We start from the raw sequence: 21,956 nt of genomic DNA on the forward strand, positions 1-21,956 counted from the left end.
TACCCTCAACGCTGCCCTCCAATACTAAATTGGTGATCCCTTGATGCCTCAGAACATGTCCTACCAACCGATCCCTTCTTCTGGTCAAGTTGTGCCACAAACTTCTCTTCTCCCCAATCCTATTCAATACTTCCTCATTAGTTATGTGATCTACCCATCTAATCTTCAGCATTCTTCTGTAGCACCACATTTCAAAAGCTTCTATGCTCTTCTTGTCCAAACTATTTATTATCCATGTTTCACTTCCAAACATGGCTATAGTCCATACAAATACTTTCAGAAATGACTTCCTGACACTTAAATCTATACTCGATGTTAACAAATTTCTCTTCTTCAGAAACGCTTTCCTTGCCATTGCCAGTCTACATTTTATATCCTCTCTACTTCGACCAACATCAGTTATTTTGCTCCCCAAATAGCAAACCTGCTTTACTACTTTAAGTGTATCATTTCCTACTCTAATTCCCTCAGCATCACCCGACTTAATTCGACTACATTCCATTATCCTCGTTTTGCTTTTGTTGATGTTAATCTTATATCCTCCTTTCAAGACACTGTCCATTCCATTCAACTGCTAATTCCAAGTCCTTTGCTGTCTCTGACAGAATTACAATATCATCGGCGAACCTCAAAGTTTTTATTTCTTCTCCATGGATTTTAATACCTACTCCAAATTTTCTTTTGTTTCCTTTACTGCTTGCTCAATATACAGATTGAATAACATCGGGGAGAGGCTACAACCCTGTCTCACTCCCTTCCCAACCACTGCTTCTCTTTCATGTCCCTAGACTCTATAACTGCCATCTGGTTTCTGTACAAATTGTAAATAGCCTTTCATTCCCTGTATTTTACCCCTGCCACCTTCAGAATTTGAAAGAGAGTATTCCAGTCAACATTGTCAAAAGCTTTATCTGAGTCTACAAATGCTAGAAACGTAGGTTTGCCTTTTCTCAATCTAGTTTCTAAGATAAGCCGTGGGGTCAGTATTGCCTCACGTGTTCCAACATTTCTACGGAATCCAAACTGATCTTCCTCGAGGTCGGCTTCTACTAGTTTTGCACCAGAAATTGCATGGCGACGACTTTGAACGTTATGTACAGTTCTGCCACTGGGCACAAGAGAAATTACGGGACGATGACAGATTTTTTGCACGCGTTCTATTTAGCGACGAAGCGTCATTCCCCAACAGCGGTAACGTAAACCGGCATAATATGCACTATTGGGCAACGGAAAATCCTCGATGGCTGCGACAAGTGGAACATCAGCGACCTTGGCGGTTTAATGTATGGTACGGCATTATGGGAGGAAGGATAATTGGCCCCCATTTTATCGATGGCAATCTAAATGGCTCTGAGCACTATGGGACTCAACTGCTGAGGTCATTAGTCCCCTAGAACTTAGAACTAGTTAAACCTAACTAACCTAAGGACATCACAAACATCCATGCCCGAGGCAGGATTCGAACCTGCGACCGTAGCTGTCTTGCGGTTCCAGACTGCAGCGCCTTTAACCGCACGGCCACTTCGGCCGGCCTACATGTAATCACGTCTTAACAGTATGTGTTCTCAGAAATGAGAAGTTCACAAAGGTACGTGTATCACATTGGAACAACCTGAATAAAATGTTCAAATGTACCTACGTTCTGTATTTTAATGTAACAAACCTACATGTTACCAACTGTTCGTCTAAAATTGTGAACCATATGTTTGTGACTATTACAGCGCCATCTATCACAAAGCGAAAAAAGTGGTCCAACTAAAACATTCATATTTCTTTACGTACTACACGAATATGTAATAAAATATGGGGGTCCTATTTTAAAAAAACGCAGTTGATATTCGTTTGACCGATGGCAGCGCCATCTAGCGAGCCAACCATAGCGCCATCTGGTTCCCCCCTTCAAGCTAGACAAGTTTCGTTCTTTGTAGTTTTTTCGTTTGACACTTATTTCGTGAGATATTTGGCCCGGTCACGATCAATGGACCACTCCGTATACTAAAAACATCCGCCTAAACAGGCCATGAAGGCCCAACGGTACCGACCGGCCGCCGTGTCATCCTCAGCCCACAGGCGTCACTGGATGCGGATACGGAGGGGCACATGGTTAGCACATCGCTTAAGGTGACAAGTAACGGGCTACCTCGTAAAATGGTGTTGCCTGGCGTGGTGCAACGAATCGACGTGGCACAAACTCAACAAGTTGTTGGAAGTCCCATGCAGAAATACTTAGCCGTGCTGCCTCTGTAGGTAACCATAATTGCGAGAGTGTTGCCGGTGCACGATTTTTATCGCAAACTGACCTTGAAAGGGTCCTGTAGCCACCTTTCATTAGTCCGGTAGCCCATTTTCACTACCTTTGCTCTTTCTTTTCCCTGTTTCTTTTTTCTAATAACTCTCATAGTGGTGTGATTGAATGACTGTGGTTGTGTGTCACGTTGGTAGACGGTGGCGTAGTCTGCTGCAGAAAGTCTGCGATAGTCGTACAGATTCAGCAGCAGTTGTACAGAATAGCCATCTCTCGTAATGGTCAAGTAGGCAAAGAGGTTTGCGCTACTTGTGAGAAATCCACCTGCGCTAGGTTGGTGGCGGAAATGGCATCTTTGGGCTTTCCGGTCCACGCGGAGCGTGGAGGAGGCTGGAGAGGAAAAAGGGTGGCAGTCTGCCGCCGGTACGGGAAGCGTCCACAGCTGTCCTCCAGTCGGTGGCAACCCTAATCTTCTCACGTTAATTTCACAATCAATAAGCATTTCCATTCCCACTCTTAACGTAATAACCCGTAGGAACAGGTTAGTTACAACCTCTCCATCATGTTCCTCAAGTGGTTGAAGGCATTCTCGTCAGTCTATCTGGATGGTCAGTTCATTCGCTCAAATTGTCCGGAATATTCTTCAAACCAATCGTGAATAACTAGGCATGGTGACGTGATGCTATCTCATCCATAAAAATTCTGTCATTGTTTGTGATCATGTAGCCTGTGCACGAGTGCAGATGGTCTCCGACTAGCTAAACATAACTACGAGGGTTGTTTTTTAAGTAAGGGCCGTTCGCGCGTATAGTCCCGTAGTTCGCGCGGACGCCGCAACAAGCCACCGCGCCACTTGCCGGCATCCTTCCCGTTCACACTGATGCAAGCTGCAGCTCTCTAGCTGACGCGTATGCATCGCTGTGCTACTTTATAATGTTTACGATTATTGAATCGCCCGCCGCGTGTGAGATACGGTCAGTGATACGTTTCTTGACCGCGAGAAGCCTATCAGCTGCAGAAATTCATCATCAGTTAACAGAAGTTTATGGCTCGAATGCAGTGAGTGAAGGTGAAGTGCGTCAATGGGTTAGAGAGTTTTAAAATGGCCGTCAAAACGTCCTTGACAAAGAACGCTCAGGCCGGCCCTCTGTGATCACTGATGATTTGGTCGCTGCAGTCGAAATAAAGATTCGTGAGGACAGAAGATTCACAATTTCCACTCTTTCTTTGGAATTTCCACAAGTTTCAATATCGGTTTTGTACAAAATTGTGTCTGAAAACCTAAACTTTAAGAAACTGCGTTCTCAGTGGGTACCCAGACTCCTCACAGAGGACCACAAAGGATAGAGGTTTGCCACTTCATTGGACTTTTTGATTCGTTACGAGGAAGAAGGGGATGACATGTTGAGTCAAATTGTCACTGGAGATGAAACATGGGTATCCCATATCACTCCCGAAAGCAAGCGACAATCGATGGAATGGCGACACACAACCTCACCCGTCAAGGTCAAAGCCAAACAGACGCTGCCAAAGCGCAAGATTATGGCAACTGTGTTCTGGGACCGGCGCGGTGTTTTGCTAGTGGACTTTATGCCACGAGGAACGACAGTCAACTCAGATGCCTACTGTGCAACTCTGAAGAAGCTGCGCAGAGCAATTCAAAACAAAAGGCGCGGCATGCTGACAAAAGGAGTTTTGCTCCTGCACGATAACGCTAGGCCACACACCTCTCAAAAGACTCGGGATTTGATTGATTCTTTTGGTTGGGAAGTTTTGGACCGTGCACCATACAGCCCCGACCTTGCCCGTAGCCATTTTCACCTTTTCCGGTACCTGAAACACCATCTTGGCGGGCAGCGCTTCAATGACGACGATGAAGTGAAAGCGGCCGTGAACTCTTGGCTGTCGGAGCAGGCGTCCGAATTCTTTGAAGAGGGAATTAAAAACTTACTTGTACGGTATGACAAGTGCTTAAATAAACAAGGCAACTATGTAGAAAAATAGGTAAAAGTGTGTAGAATCAGATAATAAAAGTATTTTTACAAAAGTATTTGTATCTTTTCTTAAAAATAAAAACGGCCCTTACTTAAAAAACAATCCACGTACTTCCAGACAGTGATCGGTTCGGTTGGACCAGAGGACCCAGTCCATTCCATGTAAACATGGCCGACACCATTATGGAGCCACCATCTACATCTACATCTACATTTATACTCCGCAAGCCACCAAACGGTGTGTGGCGGAGGGCACTTTACGTGCCACTGTCATTACCTCCCTCTCCTGTTCCAGTCGCGCATGGTTCGCGGGAAGAAGGACTGCCGGAAAGCCTCCTTGCGCGCTCGAATCTCTCTAATTTTACATTCGTGATCTCCTCGGGAGGTATAGGTAGGGTGAAGCAATATATTCGATACCTCATCCAGAAACGTACCTTCTCGAAACCTGGACAGCAAGCTACACCGCGATGCAGAGCGCCTCTCTTGCAGAGTCTGCTACTTGAGTTTGCTAAACATCTCCGTAACGCTATCACGCTTACCAAATAACCCTGTGACGAAACGCGCCGCTCTTCTTTGGATCTTCTCTATCTCCTCCGTCAACCCGACCTGGTACAGATCCCACACTGATGAGCAATACTCAAGTACAGGTCGAACGAGTGTTTTGTAAGCCACCTCCTTTGTTGATGGACTACATTTCCTAAGAATTCTCCCAATGAATCTCAACCTGGTACCCTCCTTACCAACAACTAATTTTATATGATCATTCCACTTCAAATCGTTCCGCACGCATACTCCCAGATATTTTACAGAAGTAACTGCTACCAGTGTTTGTTCCGCTATCATATAATCATACAATAAAGGATCCTTCTTTCTATGTATTTGCAATACATTACATTTGTCTATGTTAAGGGTGAGTTGCCACTCCCTGCACCAAGTGCCTATCCGCTGCAGATCTTCCTGCATCTCGCTACAATTTTCTAACGCTGCATCTTCTCTCTATACTACAGCATCATCCGCGAAAAGCCGCATGGAACTTCCGACACTATCTAATAGGTCATTTATATGTATATATATTGGGAAAAGGAATGTTCCCATAACACTCCCCTGTGGCACGACAGAGGTTACTTTAATGTCTGTAGACGTCTCTCCATTGAGAACAACATGCTGTGTTATGTTTGCTAAAAATTCTTCAGTCCAGCCACACTGCTGGTCTGATATTCCGTAGGCTCTTACTTTGTTTATCAGGCGACAGTGCGGAACAGTATCGAACGCTTTCCGGAAGTCAAGGAAAATGGCATTTACCTGGGAGCCTGTATCTAATATTTCCTTGGTCTCATGAACAAATAAAGCGAGTTGGGTCTCACACGATCGCTGTTTCCGGAATCCATGTTGATTTCTACAGTGTAGATTCTGGGTTTCCAGAAATAACATGATACGCGAGGAAAAAACATGTTCTAAAATTCTACAACAGATCGATGTCAGAGATATAGGCCTATAGTTTTGCGTATCTGCTCGACAATGCTTCTTGAAACCTGGAACTACCTGTGCTCTTTTCCAATGGTTTGGGACGTTCCGTTCCTCTAGAGACTTGCGGTACACGGCTGTTAGAAGGGGGGCAAGTTCTTTCGCGTACTCTGTGTAGAATCGAATTGGTATCCCGCCAGGTCCAGTGGACTTTCTTCTGTTGAGTGATTCCAGTTGCTTTTCTATTCTTCGGACACTTATTTCGATGTCAGCCATTTTTTCGTTTGTGCGATGATTTAGAGAAGGAATTGCAGTGCGGTCTTCCTCTGTGAAACAGCTTTGGGAAAAGGTGTTTAGTATTACAGCTTTACGCGTGTCATCCTCTGTTTCAATGCCCTCATCATCCCAGAGTGTCTGGAAATGCTGTTTCGAGCCACTTACTGATTTAATGTAAGACCAGAACTTCCTAGGATTTTCTGTCAAGTCGGTACATAGAATTTTACTTTCGAATTCACTGAACGCTTCACGCATAGCCCTCATTACGCTAACTTTGACATCGTTTAGCTTCTGTTTGTCTGAGAGGTTTTGGCTCCGTTTAAACTTGCTGTGAAGCTCTCTTTGCTTTCGCAGTAGTTTCCTAACTTTGTTGTTGAACCACGGTGGGTTTTTCCCGTCCCTCACAGTTTTACTCGGCACGTACCTGTCTAAAACGCATTTTACGTTTGCCTTCTTCCATAAACACTCAACATTGTCAGTGTCGGAACAGAAATTTTCGTTTTGCACAGTGCCTCCCTGACAACTTGGGTCCATAGCTCTGTAAGGTCTGCACCACACTCAGGACCTACTGCCAGCTCTCACCAACTAAAATCAGAAACCATCTGACCAAGCCACCGTTTTCTAGTCTTCTGGCGTCCAACTTATATGGTCACGAGCCCAGAAGAGCCGCTGCAGGCGATCTCGTGCTCTCAGCGAAACCACTCGCATTGGTCACCTGCTACCATAGCCCCTTAACCCTAAATTCAACCGCACTGTCCTACATTTATTCTCCAGTTATTTCACTCAGTGTTGCTTGTCTGCCAGCACTGACAATGTTACGCTAACGCCGCTCCTCTCTGTCGTTAAGTAGAGGCCGTCATCCACCGAGTAGCTTGTGGTGAGAGGTTGTTGTTGTTGTGGTCTTCAGTCCTGAGACTGGTTTGATGCAGCTCTCCATGCTACCCTATCCTGTGCAAGCTTCTTCATCTCCCAGTACCTACTGCAACTCACATCCTTCTGAATATGCTTAATGTATGCATCTCTTGGTCTCCCTCTACGATTTTTATCCTCCACGCTGCCCTTCAATACGAAATTTGTGATCCCTTGACGCCTCAGAACATGTCCTACCAACCGGGCCCTTCTTCTTGTCAAGTTGTGCCACATACTCCTCTTCTCCCCAATTCTATTCAATACTTCATCATTAGTTATGTGATCTACCCATCTAATCTTCAACATTCTTCTGTAGCACCACATTTCGAAAGCTTCTATTCTCTTCTTGTCCAAACTATTTATCGTCCATGTTTCACTTCCATACATGGCTACACTCCATACAAATACTTTCAGAAACGACTTCCTGACACTTAAATCTATACTCGATGTTAACAAATTTCTCTTCTTCAGAAACGCTTTCCTTGCCATTGCCAGTCTACATTTTATATCTTCTCTACTTCGACCATCATCAGTTATTTTGCTCCCCAAATAGCAAAACTCCTTTACTACTTTAAGTGTATCATTTCCTAGTCTAATACCCTCACCATCACCCGACTTAATTCGACTACATTCCATTATCCTCGTTTTGCTTTTGTTGATGTTCATCTTATATCCTCCCTTCAAGACACCATCCATTCCGTTCAACTGCTCTTCCAAGTCCTTTGCTGTCTCTGACAGAATTACAATGTCATCGGCGAACCTCAAAGTTTTTATTTCTTCTCCATGGATTTTAATACCTACTCCGAACTTTTCGTTTGTTTCCTTTATTGCTTGCTCAATATACAGATTGAATAACATCGGGGATAGGCTACAACCCTGTCTCACTCCCTTCCCAGCCACTGCTTCCCTTTCATGCCCCTCGACTCTTATAACTGCCGTCTGATTTCTGTACAAATTGTCAATAGCCTTTCGCTCCCTGTATTTTACCCCTGCCACCTTTAGAATTTGAAACAGGGTATTCCAGTCAACATTGTCAAAAGCTTTCTCTAAGTCTACAAATTGTCTGAAATTTTGTATTCCTGGCACACTCTTCACGATTTCCGTAATGGGATGTTCTGTGCAGCTAGCATCCTCTGACATGCCGTGTTCAGAGTCTGTTAATTCATGCCGTGCGGTCATAATGACGTCGGAAACCTTTGCACATGGACTGCCTTAGTACAAATGACTGCCCTGTCAGTGCAATGTCCTATTATACCATGTGTACGCGATGCTAACGCCATCTGTATATATGAATATCCCTATCCTTTGACTTCTATCCCCTTAGTATATAGGGTTTCCCAAAAAAAAAAAGTGTCACATCTCCTACAGGTCCATCTTGTTAAACTTAGCAGAAAATTGCTTTTGAATGCATTACGGGAACAGCAGTGATCAATGTCTTATAAATATTTACTATTAAAAACAGTCTTGATCACGATTATAGAGGATTGTTTTTTAAGTAAGGGCCGTTTTTATTTTTAAAAAAGATACAAATACTTTTGTAAAAAACTTTTATTTTCTGATTCTACACACTTTTACCTATTTTTCTACATAGTTGCCTTGTTTATTTAAGCACTTGTCATACTGTACAACTAAGTTTTTAATTCCCTCTTCAGAGAATTCGGCCGCCTGCTCCGACAGCCAAGAGTTCACGGCCGCTTTCACTTCATCGTCGTCATTGAAGCGCTGCCCGCCAAGATGGTGTTTCAGGTACCGGAAAAGGTGAAAATCGCTAGGAGCAAGGTCGGGGCTGTATGGTGCAGGGTCCAAAACTTCCCAGCCAAAAGAATCAATCAAATCCCGAGTCTTTTGAGAGGTGTGAGGCCTAGCGTTATCGTGCAGGAACAAAAATCCTTTTGTCAGCATGCCGCGCCTTTTGTTTTGAATTGCTCTGCGGAGCTTCTTTAGAGTTGCACAGTAGGCATCTGAGTTGATTGTCGTTCCTCGTGGCATAAAGTCCAGTAGCAAAACACCGCGCCGGTCCCAGAACACAGTTGCCATAATCTTGCGCTTTCACAGCGTTTGTTTGGCTTTGACGTTGACGGGTGAGGTTGCGTGTCGCCATTCCATCGATTGTCGCTTGCTTTCGGGAGTGATATGGGAAACCCATGTTTCATCTCCAGTGACAATTTGACTCAAAATGTCATCCCCTTCTTCCTCGTGACGAATCAAAAAGTCCAATGAAGTGGCAAATCTCTTCCCTTTGTGGTCCTCTGTGAGGAGTCTGGGTACCCACCGAGAACACAGTTTCTTAAAGTTTAGGTTTTCATACACAATTTTGTACAAAACCGATCTTGAAACTTGTGGGAATTCCAAAGAAAGAGTGGAAATTGTGAATCTTCTGTCCTCACGAATCTTTGTTTCGACTGCAGCCACCAAATCATCAGTGATCACAGAGGGCCGGCCTGAGCGTTCTTCGTCATGGACGTTTTGACGGCCATTTTTAAACTCTCTAACCCATTGACGCACTTTACCTTCACTCATTGCATTCGAGCCATAAACTTCTGTTAACTGACGATGAATTTCTGCAGCTGATAGGCTTCTCGCGGTCAAAAAACGTATCACTGACCGTATCTCACACGCGGCGGGCGATTCAATAATCGTAAACATTATAAAGTAGCACAGCGATGCGTACGCGTCAGCTAGAGAGCTGCAACTTGCGTCAGTGTGAACGGGAAGGATGCCGGCAAGTGGCGCGGTGGCTTGTTGCGGCGTCCGCGGCAACTACGGGACTATACGCGCGAACGGCCCTTACTTAAAAAACAACCCTCGTATTTATCAAGGTGACCGGTTTCGACCACTACTGTGGTCATCTTCAGACCTACAAGTTGTATACAAAGCTTTAATTAGAGGGCTACATACATTAAAGAAAATACATAAAGTTATAAAGCTATAAAACGATGAATTACCAATGAGTAAGAACCTCCTTGTGCTAGAGAATCACTATTGGAGAAACGAGTGCACGTCTTACTACATACAATGGAGGCCCCACCCACTTCTGACTGCATGTCATTGCTAACCAATCAGTTGTAAGTCGAATTACAATTTAAAATTTCTTAGTTAAAAAAACATTGTCAAGAATTAGAAATAAATACACACTAAACTTAGCTCATTAAACAGCTATTGTCTATTAAGAAGCGTTAAAAATATTTAAATATGTAGGAAAATGAACTTCGGTTTGGCAGTACATGGGTTGCCCTCTCAAGGCCTGTCAGTGAACCATTTGGAACCACTGGTTGCCATGGTGAAGTTGGACGCCGTTCCAAAGATGAGGCAGCAGGCTTTTTTCACTGAAGTTGTTGTAAAGTCGATAGTCGAACTAGTGGTTGCCATGGTGAGGACAAACGCCAGTGCAAAGATGTGGCAGCAAGCTTCTTTCCAACGAAGTTGTTGCGAAGTGGAATGGCGAAGACTGTCGCGTCAGACGATGTATTATTGAGCAGCAACATGTCTTTATTGAAATGATTTTTAAAGAGTAAGCTACTATAATCTGTAGCTGACATGTATACTACATGCTGCACAAATACGATACAAAGTAGTTGTCCGTATATATGAAATGTTATCTATGAAGTTGATATGTAGATTACATGTGCCAATTTTTTTAAAGGCATTGCTATTCCTAAAGTTATATGCCAGTCTTATAAGCAAATAAAAATGAATGAATTTAAAATGAGCCAGTGTCAAAAAATAAAAGGATGTGAATTAGCAATATGCAGTCTAAAAGCATATAAGCAAAAATTCTAAAACAGATAGTCAATCATAAAATAATGTTTGGTAAAATACAATTACAATGTAAAGATAAAATATTTACTAAAAGTCTTAATAATTTAAAAAAATTTTAACTAAGAAATTTTAAATTGTAATTCGACTTATAACTCATTGGTTAGTAATGACATCATGCAGTCAGAAGTGGGTGGAGCCTCCATTATATATAGTAAGACGTGCACTGGTTTCTCCAGAAGTGATTCTCCAACAGAAAGAGGTTCCTACTCAATGGTAATTCAACGTTTTATAGCTTTATAACTTTATGTATTTTCTTTAATGTATGTAGCCATCTAATTAGAGCTTTGTATACAACTTGTAGGTCTGAAGATGACCACAGTAGTGGTCGAAACCGGTCACCTTGATAAATAAATCGTGATCAAGACTGTTTTTAATAGTAAATATTTAGCAGAAAATTACCTGTAATGGTATCTGCAGGAACAAAGATCTTTTGAGATATGTGTTGTTGAAGATCCGTAGTCCACAGCCCGCGTTTTACACTGAAGATAAACGGAATAATACACCTGCCTAATATCGTGTAGGGCCCCCGCTAGCAGGCAGAGAAGCCGGAACACGACCTGGCATGGACTCCACTAATGCCTGAAGTAGTACTGGACGGAACTGACATCATGAATCCTGCAGGGCTGTCTATAAATCCTTAATACGAAGGGGTGGAGATCCCTTCTGAACAGCACGTTGCAAGGCAAACCAGATATGCTCAATAATGTTCATGTCTGGGTAGCTTGGTTGCCAGCTAAAACTCAGGAGAGTTTCCTCTGTACGAATTCTGGACGTGTGGGTGTCGCATTGTCCTGCTGGAACTGTCCGCGTCCGTCAGAATGCACAATGGATATGAATGGATGCAGGTGATCAGACAGGATGCTTACGTGCTTGTCACCTGTCACATTCGTATCTAGACGTATCAGGGGTCCCATAGCTCTCCAACTGCATACGGCACGCGCCATTACAGAGCCTCAACAAGCTTGAACAGTCCCCTGTTGACATGCGGGGTCCATGGATTCATGAGGTTGTTTCCATACTCGTGCACATCCAGCCTCTCGATGCAGTTTGAGACTCGTCCGACCAGGCAACATGTTTCCACCGATCAACAACCCAACGTCGTTGCTGACGGGCCCACGCGAGGCACAAAGCTTTGTGTCGTGCGGTCATCAAGGGTACTCGAGTGGGCCCTCGGCTCCGAAAGCCCGTATCGATGATGTTTCGTTGAATGGTTCACACGCTGACACTTGCTAATGGCCCAGCACTAAAATCTGCACCAAGTTGTGGAAGGGTTGCACTTCTTTCTCCTTGAGCGAGTTTCTTCAGTCGTTGTTGGTACCGTTCTTGCAGGATCTTCTTGCGGCCGCAGCGATGTTGGAGATTTGATGTTTTACAGGATTCCTGATATTCAGTGTACACTCGTAAAAGGTCGTAAGGAAAAGTCCCCTCTTTATCGCTACCTGGGAGCTGCTGTGTCCCACCGCTCGTGTGCCTACTATAACGCCACGTTCAGACTCACTTAAATCTTCGTAACGTGCCGTAGAAGCAGCAGTAGCCGATCAAACAATTGCGCCAGACTTACACTCCTGGAAATTGAAATAAGAACACCGTGAATTCATTGTCCCAGGAAGGGGAAACTTTATTGACACATTCCTGGGGTCAGATACATCACATGATCACATTGACAGAACCACAGGCACATAGACACAGGCAACAGAGCATGCACAATGTCGGCACTAGTACAGTGGATATCCACCTTTCGCAGCAATGCAGGCTGCTATTCTCCCATGGAGACGATCGTAGAGATGCTGGATGTAGTCCTGTGGAACGGCTTGCCATGCCATTTCCACCTGGCGCCTCAGTTGGACCAGCGTTCGTGCTGGACGTGCAGACCGCGTGAGACGACGCTTCATCCAGTCCCAAACATGCTGGCCAGGGTAGTTGACTTACACCTTCTAGAGCACGTTGGGTGGCACGGGATACATGCGGACCTGCATTGTCCTGTTGGAACAGCAAGTTCCCTTGCCGGTCTAGGAATGGTAGAACGATGGGTTCGATGACGGTTTGGATGTACCGTGCACTATTCAGTGTCCCCTCGACGATCACCAGTGGTGTACGGCCAGTGTAGGAGATCGCTCCCCACACCGTGATGCCGGGTGTTGGCCCTGTGTGCCTCGGTCGTATGCAGTCCTGATTGTGGCGCTCACCTGCACGGCGCCAAACACGCATACGGCCATCATTGGCACCAAGGCAGAAGCGACTCTCATCGCTGAAGACGACACGTCTCCATTCGTCCCTCCATTCACGCCTGTCGCGACACCACTGGAGGCGGGCTGCACGATGTTGGGGCGTGAGCGGAAGACGGCCTAACGGTGTGCGGGACCGTAGCCCAGCTTCATGGAGACGGTTGCGAATGGTCCTCGCCGATACCCCAGGAGCAACAGTGTCCCTAATTTGCTGGGAAGTGGCGGTGCGGTCCCCTACGGCACTGCGTAGGATCCTACGGTCTCGGCGTGCATCCGTGCGTCGCTGCGGTCCGGTCCCAGGTCGACGGGCACGTGCACCTTCCGCCGACCACTGGCGACAACATCGATGTACTGTGGAGACCTCACGCCCCACGTGTTGAGTAATTCGGCGGTACGTCCACCCGGCCTCCCGCATGCCCACTATACGCCCTCGCTCAAAGTCCGTCAACTGCACATACGGTTCACGTCCACGCTGTCGCGGCATGCTACCAGTGTTAAAGACTGCGATGGAGCTCCGTATGCCACGGCAAACTGGCTGACACTGACGGCGGCGGTGCACAAATGCTGCGCAGCTAGCGCCATTCGACGGCCAACACCGCGGTTCCTGGTGTGTCCGCTGTGCCGTGCGTGTGATCATTGCTTGTACAGCCCTCTCGCAGTGTCCGGAGCAAGTATGGTGGGTCTGACACACCGGTGTCAATGTGTTCTTTTTTCCATTTCCAGGAGTGTATATAGGCGTTGCCGACCGCGGCGCCGTATTCAGCCTGTTTACATATCTCTGTATTTGAATACGCATCCCTATACCAGTTTCTTTGGCGCTTCAGTGTATTTACAGATAAGGTAGGATTTAATAAATTAACATAATACGCTCATCTGGGCAGATGGTAATCCTCGAAAATCATACAGGTGCTGTACCAGTATCGCTTCAGAATGATTGAATATCCAGGAATTCTTAGTGACAAAGTCACATAGTTACGAAACAGATTAATAGATGCTGCGTACCACCGATTTTTGCTTTATGGATTACCAGCGCCTTGCGGAAAGATAACTACTATGTTTTATCCGAGACTAGCACACTTTTATACAGATCGAGCGACAGTACCGCCGCGCGACGTTTCACAGCCCACGGATTGATCGAGGAGGACTGGTAGCATGGCCTGGCCGTGCACCGGACCTCAGTCCATTGCATTTCTGGCTGCGGGGACAGATTGCGTTTCCAGACGCTACGGTGCGAGGTGCCGGGGCTACCAGTGTATTTAACACTAAATCCTTCTAGAAGCTTCATATGGAAATGATGCTCTAAGCCCCCTCCCCCCCCCCCCCTGTTCTGACTCCGAGGTTTGCTGCTCCACATGGATTAAGAAGAAACGCGAACTGACTGTAATCGACCGTGCCAGTGGAGTAGAAATCAGTTTGGCACCTGCAATAATTTAATTTGATAGAAATTAATTTGAGAAAGGAAAGTTTCATTAACGTAGTGAGAAATGAAAGGGCTGCTCTACCGATCAACAGAATGAAAGTTCTGTCCAAAATTAAAATTTGATTTATTATGACTAAACTCAAAATAATAAACAAAACACATGAAACATTTACAATACGTCAAATTGGTTACTCAAATAAATGCTCTGAAGGTGAAGTTGTCCATAAACTAGATTGTGACATTTATGACCAAGTGGTATGTGGAGCCAATTCCTTGGAACTCAAATCTTAAGAGAAACACCCACCCAAACTAACATTAATTGCTGCTATAGTAGTGAGAACTCGGACAATGAACACCCAATACAGAGCCACGTAAGAAAAGACGGGAATAGACTCGCTCTGCTGAGCTCTGATTATCACAGAGCAAAATTCCCTAATCTGCCGGTGCTGTGGACATACATTACCAAGCTGTCTTCTTAACTGCAAGGACACGATCTGGCATACCGGAGGCGATGGCTGGTTGCTTCGACGTTCCGTCGTGGTGGTGATAATGTCGCGAGTGTAGCCCGAAACAAATTCTCCTGGTCTGGTTGTTCCAGACTCAAGACTTCCTATCAATACAAATGCGCCTCTGAGGGAGACGAAGAAGGCTCGCCACACAATCACTGAAGGTACAGTGATTGATTTTAACAAGCAAAGTGACACAGTAACTCCGATACAGTCAACTTTAGCCAAAACTGCTCAAGACAGACAACATAGGCCGCTTGTACACAGAACGCTCAATTGCCAACTGTACTCGCAAAGTTACGTTTAAGTCGAAACTTCAGCAACTTCGTCAAACAGTTACAATTAAATAAAAGTATATTAGACAGCCAACGGAAGACAGGCTGTCCAGAGCAGCGAGAGCTGTCTTGTAACCTACCCTGACCGAAAGGCGAGATCCGACTCTCTCAAGAGTACCCGTACAAACCGAACACCGAACATTCCCGCCCCCACGACAGTGGCTGTGGTTAAACGTTCCAATCAGCAACTCGAAAACTGGCGGAAAATTCCACTCTATTGCCGACACACTACTATTCCACCAATGGAGATACTTGGCGCAAATTTCTGCGCCGATTTTACTACGCCACGGAGCTATCCCCTGAGCAAGCCAATCACAGTTATGATTTTGCAGAAAACGCGGAAATTTGCCTTCCAAGACCGCCTGGGAACATAAGTCATTCCCACGCCTCACTGGTAGCCCGTCAGAAAGTGTTTTCACAAAGTTTCTGTGAAGTAACGGGATCTCTAGCCCCAGCCGCTCCTTCAGGCCCCTGTGGGCGTGTCGCCGCCGCTCTTATGACAATGTCGGCCTCTGGACAGCATCCAATCGGCTCCCTCACACCCGTCGGCTTAACCCTTTCAAGATCAGCAGAGGCCGCCTGTCACCGGACCACCCGGGTGACGAGAGACGCTGCGTGGGAAGTCTGCGTGTGAAGCATTAGCAACTTTTCACCACATGCAATTAGAGAGAAAAAATATTCATATCCTCTAATACTAGCCTTGTAAAGACCATACTCGACCATACTTCCCCAAATCGAATTACTCAGAGTAAGATATAAATATGAGAGTGGCCAAGTCACTGTGTGCATCATAAAGGCATGCCACCTCTCAATGGGAGTGTGTGAACAACACATGTGACCCAATTCCAATGGAGCCAGGTCTATTTGAAGGAATGTGTGATTTACTGCGAAGAACGACTGAAGGATACGTCGGGATACATGGTAACCACATACAGCACTGCCCATTGTGTCTGCTTTCACGTAACAGACAGACGCAAAGGACATGACAGGCTGCCCCGGATCTCAACAGGTATTGCTTTCCAGACATACGATTACCAGCGGAAAAATGCTCCTAACGGGCACAAGAAAGGCGAATATGTTCCTCTTTAAAAAAGATTCTCAGACAAAAGTGGAGAACCAGCAACCTCAACACTCACACTGCCTTCCTCACCAAAAATTTTTGCATCTAAGCATATTTCCACTCTTTTAAGTGGGGCGAGGGGGGGGGGGAGGGGGAGAACTTAAAACGGGCCGAGTTGGAGCAGGAGAGGCACCACAGGACATTTTAATTTCCACTGTCTATACTATTAAAAATAAATTCACAAAACTTTGTCAGCATGACCAGGAAGGATTCAGGATTCACACTCACAGCAGTGGAAGCTCAAAAACATAACAAAATAATTTTTTTAGATGTGAAATTTCATCATTTTTCACTTACTATTGGCTGCATTTCTTGCTATAGGTACACTTTCCTTCGTAAGTAAGAGAGATTCTTTGATGAATTTTGCACAACATACAAGCCATACTTACAGGTGTACGGATCTCTAGAATTTCTTTAATTTATGAAAAAATGAATGAGCTGTTACATTTTAAACTTCATCTTTAGAAAAAACTCAAAATTTGTAGTTAATTATCTCAATTTTTACCACAATTTTTAAGAGATTTTTAAAATTGTAGAGTTTCATATGCTTATACGTATGGATTGTATGCTGTGCAAAATTCATCAAAGAATCTCTCTTTCTTATGGAGAAAAGTGCACCTTTAGCAACAAATGCAGCTAACAGTAAATGAAAAAAATGATGAAATTTCGCATGTAAAAATGTATTTTGAGCTTTCACTGCTATCAGCGTGAATCCTGAATCCTTCCCTGGTCATGCTGACAAAGTTTTTTGAATTTAAAAAAAAATGGTTCAAATGGCTCTGAGGTCATCAGTCCCCTAGAACTTAGAACTACTTAAACCTAACTAACCCAAGGACATCACCCATATCCATGCCCGAGGCAGGATTCGAACCTGCGACCGTAGCAGTCTCGCGGTTCCTTACTGAAGCGCCTAGAACCGCTCGGCCACCAAGACTGGCTTTTTGAATTTATTTGTTACAGTATAGACAATGGAAATTAAAATGTCCTGTGGTGCCTCTTCTGCTTCAAGTCAGCCCGTTTTCCATCCTACCCCACTTAAGAGGAAAGACAGGGTAGCGGTCGGAAAAACTCGAATTTTTTTTCATTACGGAGTTCGAATGTATATACATTGAAGAATTATTCCTCAAAATATTATGCTCGAACTCCAAAATGTAACGATTCTGTGAGCGTTTGAACCCGAGCGTGCACGGCACGCCCCGGCGTTAGAGAACCGGTTGCTATAAGTCGTTATCGATGCCGTCACCCCTCTTTATACCCTACTGACAAGGGAACCTCCCCATCGCACCCCCCTCAGATTTAGTTATAAGTTGGCACAGTGGATAGGCCTTGAAAAACTGAACACAGATCAATTGAGAAAACAGGAAGAAGTTGTGTGGAACTGTGAAAAAATAAGCAAAATATACAAACTGAGTAGTTCATGGGAAGATAGGCAACATCAAGGACAATGGGCCGGCAGAAGCGCCGTGGTCTCGTGGTAACGTGAGCAGGTGCGGAACGAAAGGTACTTGGTTCAAATCTTCCATCGAGTAAAAACTTTAATTTTTTATTTTCAGTTTATGTGACAAACTCTTATGTTTTCATCACTTTTTTGGGAGTGATTATCACATCCACAAGAAAACCTAAATCGGGCAAGGTAGAAGAATCTTTTTACCCATTCGCCAAGTGTACAAGTTAGGTGGGTCGACAACATATTCCTGTCATGTGACGCACATGCCGTCATCAGTGTCGTATAGAATATATCAGATGTGTTTCCCTGTGGAGGAATCGGTTGACCTATGACCTTGCGATCAAATGTTTTCGGTTCCGATTGGAGAGGCACGTCCTTTCGTCTACTAATCGCATGGTTTTGCGATGCGGTCGCAAAACACAGACACTAAACTTATTACAGTGAACAGAGACGTCAATGAACGAACGGACAGATAATAACTATGCAAAAATAAAGAAAGTAAAATTTTCACTCGTGGGAAGACTCGAACCTAGGACTTCTCCTTCTGCAGCTGCTCACGCTACCACGGGACCACGGCACTCCTGAGCTTACTTTCTCCTTGATGTTGCCTATGTGGCCCATGGACTACTCAGTGTGTATATTTTGCTCATTTTTTCACAGTTCCACACAACTTCTTCCTGTTTTCTCAATTGATCTATGTTCAGTTTATCAAGGCCTATCCACTGTGCCAAGTTATAACTAAATCTGAGGGGGGGTGCGATGGGGAGGTTCCCTTGTGAGTAAACCTGATTTGCTGCAGCGTTGTTTGGGCTGTTTCACTCAACACGTGAACGAAAGTTTCAATAGTCTCATTTGAAAATACGCTCCAAAAATAACATCCAGCCGAAGCGAAACTGTCAACATTGCTCCAAATTTGGCCACACGGCTATTCAGTGTAGGCCGTACTGCATTAAAGCCATACTGCATTAATGCCCTTCAAATCCAAACCGGTGATGAAATGCGTCGATTCTGTGGAAACGGCACCGGCGACGCGCTCAGCGACGAAAAGGGCTTTGAGGACGGAAATGAGGGCTTATAGGGTCAAAGTAGCAGAAAGCGGCCATCCAACTAGCAGGGGAGTTAGTTGTTACGGACCAGGCACCGATGATATCCCGTAAGTTTCAAACTTTGTCGCTTTTTTTATACGATAAATACGTATCATACTTTAAAGCGTTTTTCTCAAAACGATGTTTTTCGTCACGGTTGTCGTCGCCCAAGGTATAATTTTCATCCGATTTCAATGATTTTTGGTCTCCCTTGAAGCAAATGGAATTCTCTTCAGTTCATCGTAGCCGATTTTTTTATGTTGATGTTTAGTATTTTCTCGGCCAAAAAATAGGGATCCAAATATGACAATTTTTTTTTCAAATGTCTATAATTTCGCATTCTTTTAATCCCTACTTTGAACTAAAATTACATCTGTAAGTATCACGGTGCTATGTTAATCTCAAGTTTCAGATAACGACAACCGGATTTACAGCGACAACCGTCGATCTACCTGCCTCGGGAAAATCTCAATAACACGGTGAAGATATTAATATTTTTCAATATAAAATACCAGTAAAAACCAGTGTATGAATTATTCGTTGCAGCAAACTCATTTGTCTACTGCATTCCAGTACGGAGAAAAGATATCCTTAATTTGAGCAACATTTTCGTCCGTCACCCTACGCACAGAATATTACAAATCCTTTTACGCAGTCTCTGTTTGAAGTTAAGGTGAAACTGACAAAAAATTTGAAAAAATTTTTTTTGGTCTATAGTAAAGTGCGTTTCATGCTGATTTCAAAAATGTACAGTTTAGGGGCATTATCATTTTCCGTTCGTTCTAAAATTGAGGTTGAACGTAATGTTGCACAAGGGCCACGTCCATCTGTCAGTTTGAAGTGCGTCAGAATACGTGATGCATTATTTTGTTCTTCCGTTTTTGGGATCGTTAGTTATGGATCGTTGACACAGGTGTTTTGGAGAAGTCACTGACTTCACAGGCATACCTAGAAGGCTATGGTTCGAATGCATACAAAGATCTGAGAATATATTTCGGAATATCATACGCGTGTGGTCTTGTAGTTATTGTGTGCTATTTTGTTTCCGTGTGCGTGTTTCCTGTGCTACAAACGCCGAGAGTAAAGAAATTTAGCCCCAAACGAAAGTTTCGCGGCGACCAGTTCCAAACACAACGAAATAATACACATCAGTTGTTTCAAAAGTCGCGCACGGAAACTGTGTCTACAGGCAGAGCTTCTAGATGTAACTTTCGCTTTCTGAATGTAACAAGAACAAGCCTAGTAGTATTGTGAGCAGCAATAACGACGTGTATGTTATTGTGAACCTTAATACGCTGCCAAGACTTTTGAAGAGTGCTGTGAAATGTAAGTAATGCAATTGTGAAGATAGTATTGACATTTCTGAGGACATTGCAGCAAGGAAGGGTCTTTCAAGTCGGTTAGTGATTGCCTGCAACTCGTGTAAGATGTACAGTGATACTATGACATCGATAGTAGCTGATAGTCGACATTAGAGTGTAAATATTCAGCTTGCTTACGCAGTGCGATGTATTAGAAGGGGAAGGGGAGCTGTCCAGACTTCTCGTGCAGTGATGGATTTGCCTCCACCTCCACTGAGGTTTGACAGATACAATAAATGAATACATAATGCTTTACGTGGTGTAACGAACATTCAATGAAAAGAGCAACAGAGAAAGCAGTAGCCTTTTCTGAGAATACAGACATTGTAGCAGTATTTGATGGATCTTGGCAGAAGAGAGGTTATACTTCTCTGAATGGGGTTGTAACTGCCACATTGATTGAAACTGGTAAGATACTAGGTTATGAATGTCTAACAATTCACTGTCAGGGTTGCTCAAGTAAATTTATTGGCACCCATGAAACTTCCTGGCAGATTAAAACGTTGTGCCGGACCGATACTCGAACTCGGGACCTTTGCCTTACGCGGGCAAGTGCTCTACCAACTGAGCTACCCAAGCACCACTCACGCCCCGTCCTCACAGCTTTACTTCTGCCAGTACCTCGTCTCCTACCTTCCAAACTTTACAGAAGCTCTCCTGCGAACCTTGCAGAACTAGCACTCCTGGAAGAAAGGATATTGCGGAGACATGGCTTAACCACAGCCTGGGGGATGTTTCTAGAATGACATTTTCACTCTGCAGCGGAGTGTGCGCTAATATGAAACTTCCTGGCAGATTAAAGCGGTGTGCTGGACCGAGACTCGAACTCGGGACCTTTGCCTTTCGCGGGCAAGTGCTCTACCAACTGAGCTACCCAAGCACGACTCACGCCCCGTCCTCACACCTTTAATTCCGCCAGTACCTCGTCTCCTACCTTCCAAACTTTACAGAAGCTCTACTGCGAAGCTTGCAGAACTAGCACTCCTGGAAGAAAGGATATTGCGGAGACATGGCTTAGCCACAGCCTGGGGGATGTTTCTAGAATGAAATTTTCAGTCTACAGCGGAGTGTGCGCTGATATGAAACTTCCTGGCAGATTAAAACGGTGTGCCGGACCGAGACTCGAACTCGGGACCTTTGCCTTTCGCGGGCAAGTGCTCTACCAACTGAGCTACCCAAGCACGACTCACGCCCCGTCCTCACAACTTTACTTCCGCCAGTACCTCGTCTCCTTCTCATTCTGAATACAACGATTGGTAAGTAAAATGATTCACTGTTTTTAGTAACGAATTACCCGCCCCATTTCACGTTAAGGGGGGAAGGACGTCAACCGTGCCGACTTGGAGCAGGAGAAGTACCACAGGACATTTTAATTTCCACTGTCTATACTTTCACAAATAAATTCATAAAACTTTTTCAGTAAGACCAGGAAGGATTCAAGATTCACACTCTTAGCAGTGCAAGTTCAAAAACAAAACAAAATTTTTTGTTACATGTGAAATTTAATCATGTTTTCACTTACTATTGGCTGCATTTGTTACTATAGGTACACTTTTCTTCATAAGTAGGAGAGATTCTTCGATGAATTTTGCACAGCATACAAACCATACTTACAGGGACATGAAACTCTCGAATTTCTTTAGTTTACGAAAAAATGAATGACCTGTTATATTTTAAACTTCATGTTTAGAAAAAACTCAAATTTTATAGTTAATTGAATTTTTGCTATAGTTTTTAATAGATTTGGAAA

The sequence above is a fragment of the Schistocerca nitens genome, chromosome 12, assembly GCF_023898315.1.
Source record: "Schistocerca nitens isolate TAMUIC-IGC-003100 chromosome 12, iqSchNite1.1, whole genome shotgun sequence".
NCBI lineage: Eukaryota > Metazoa > Arthropoda > Insecta > Orthoptera > Acrididae > Schistocerca > Schistocerca nitens.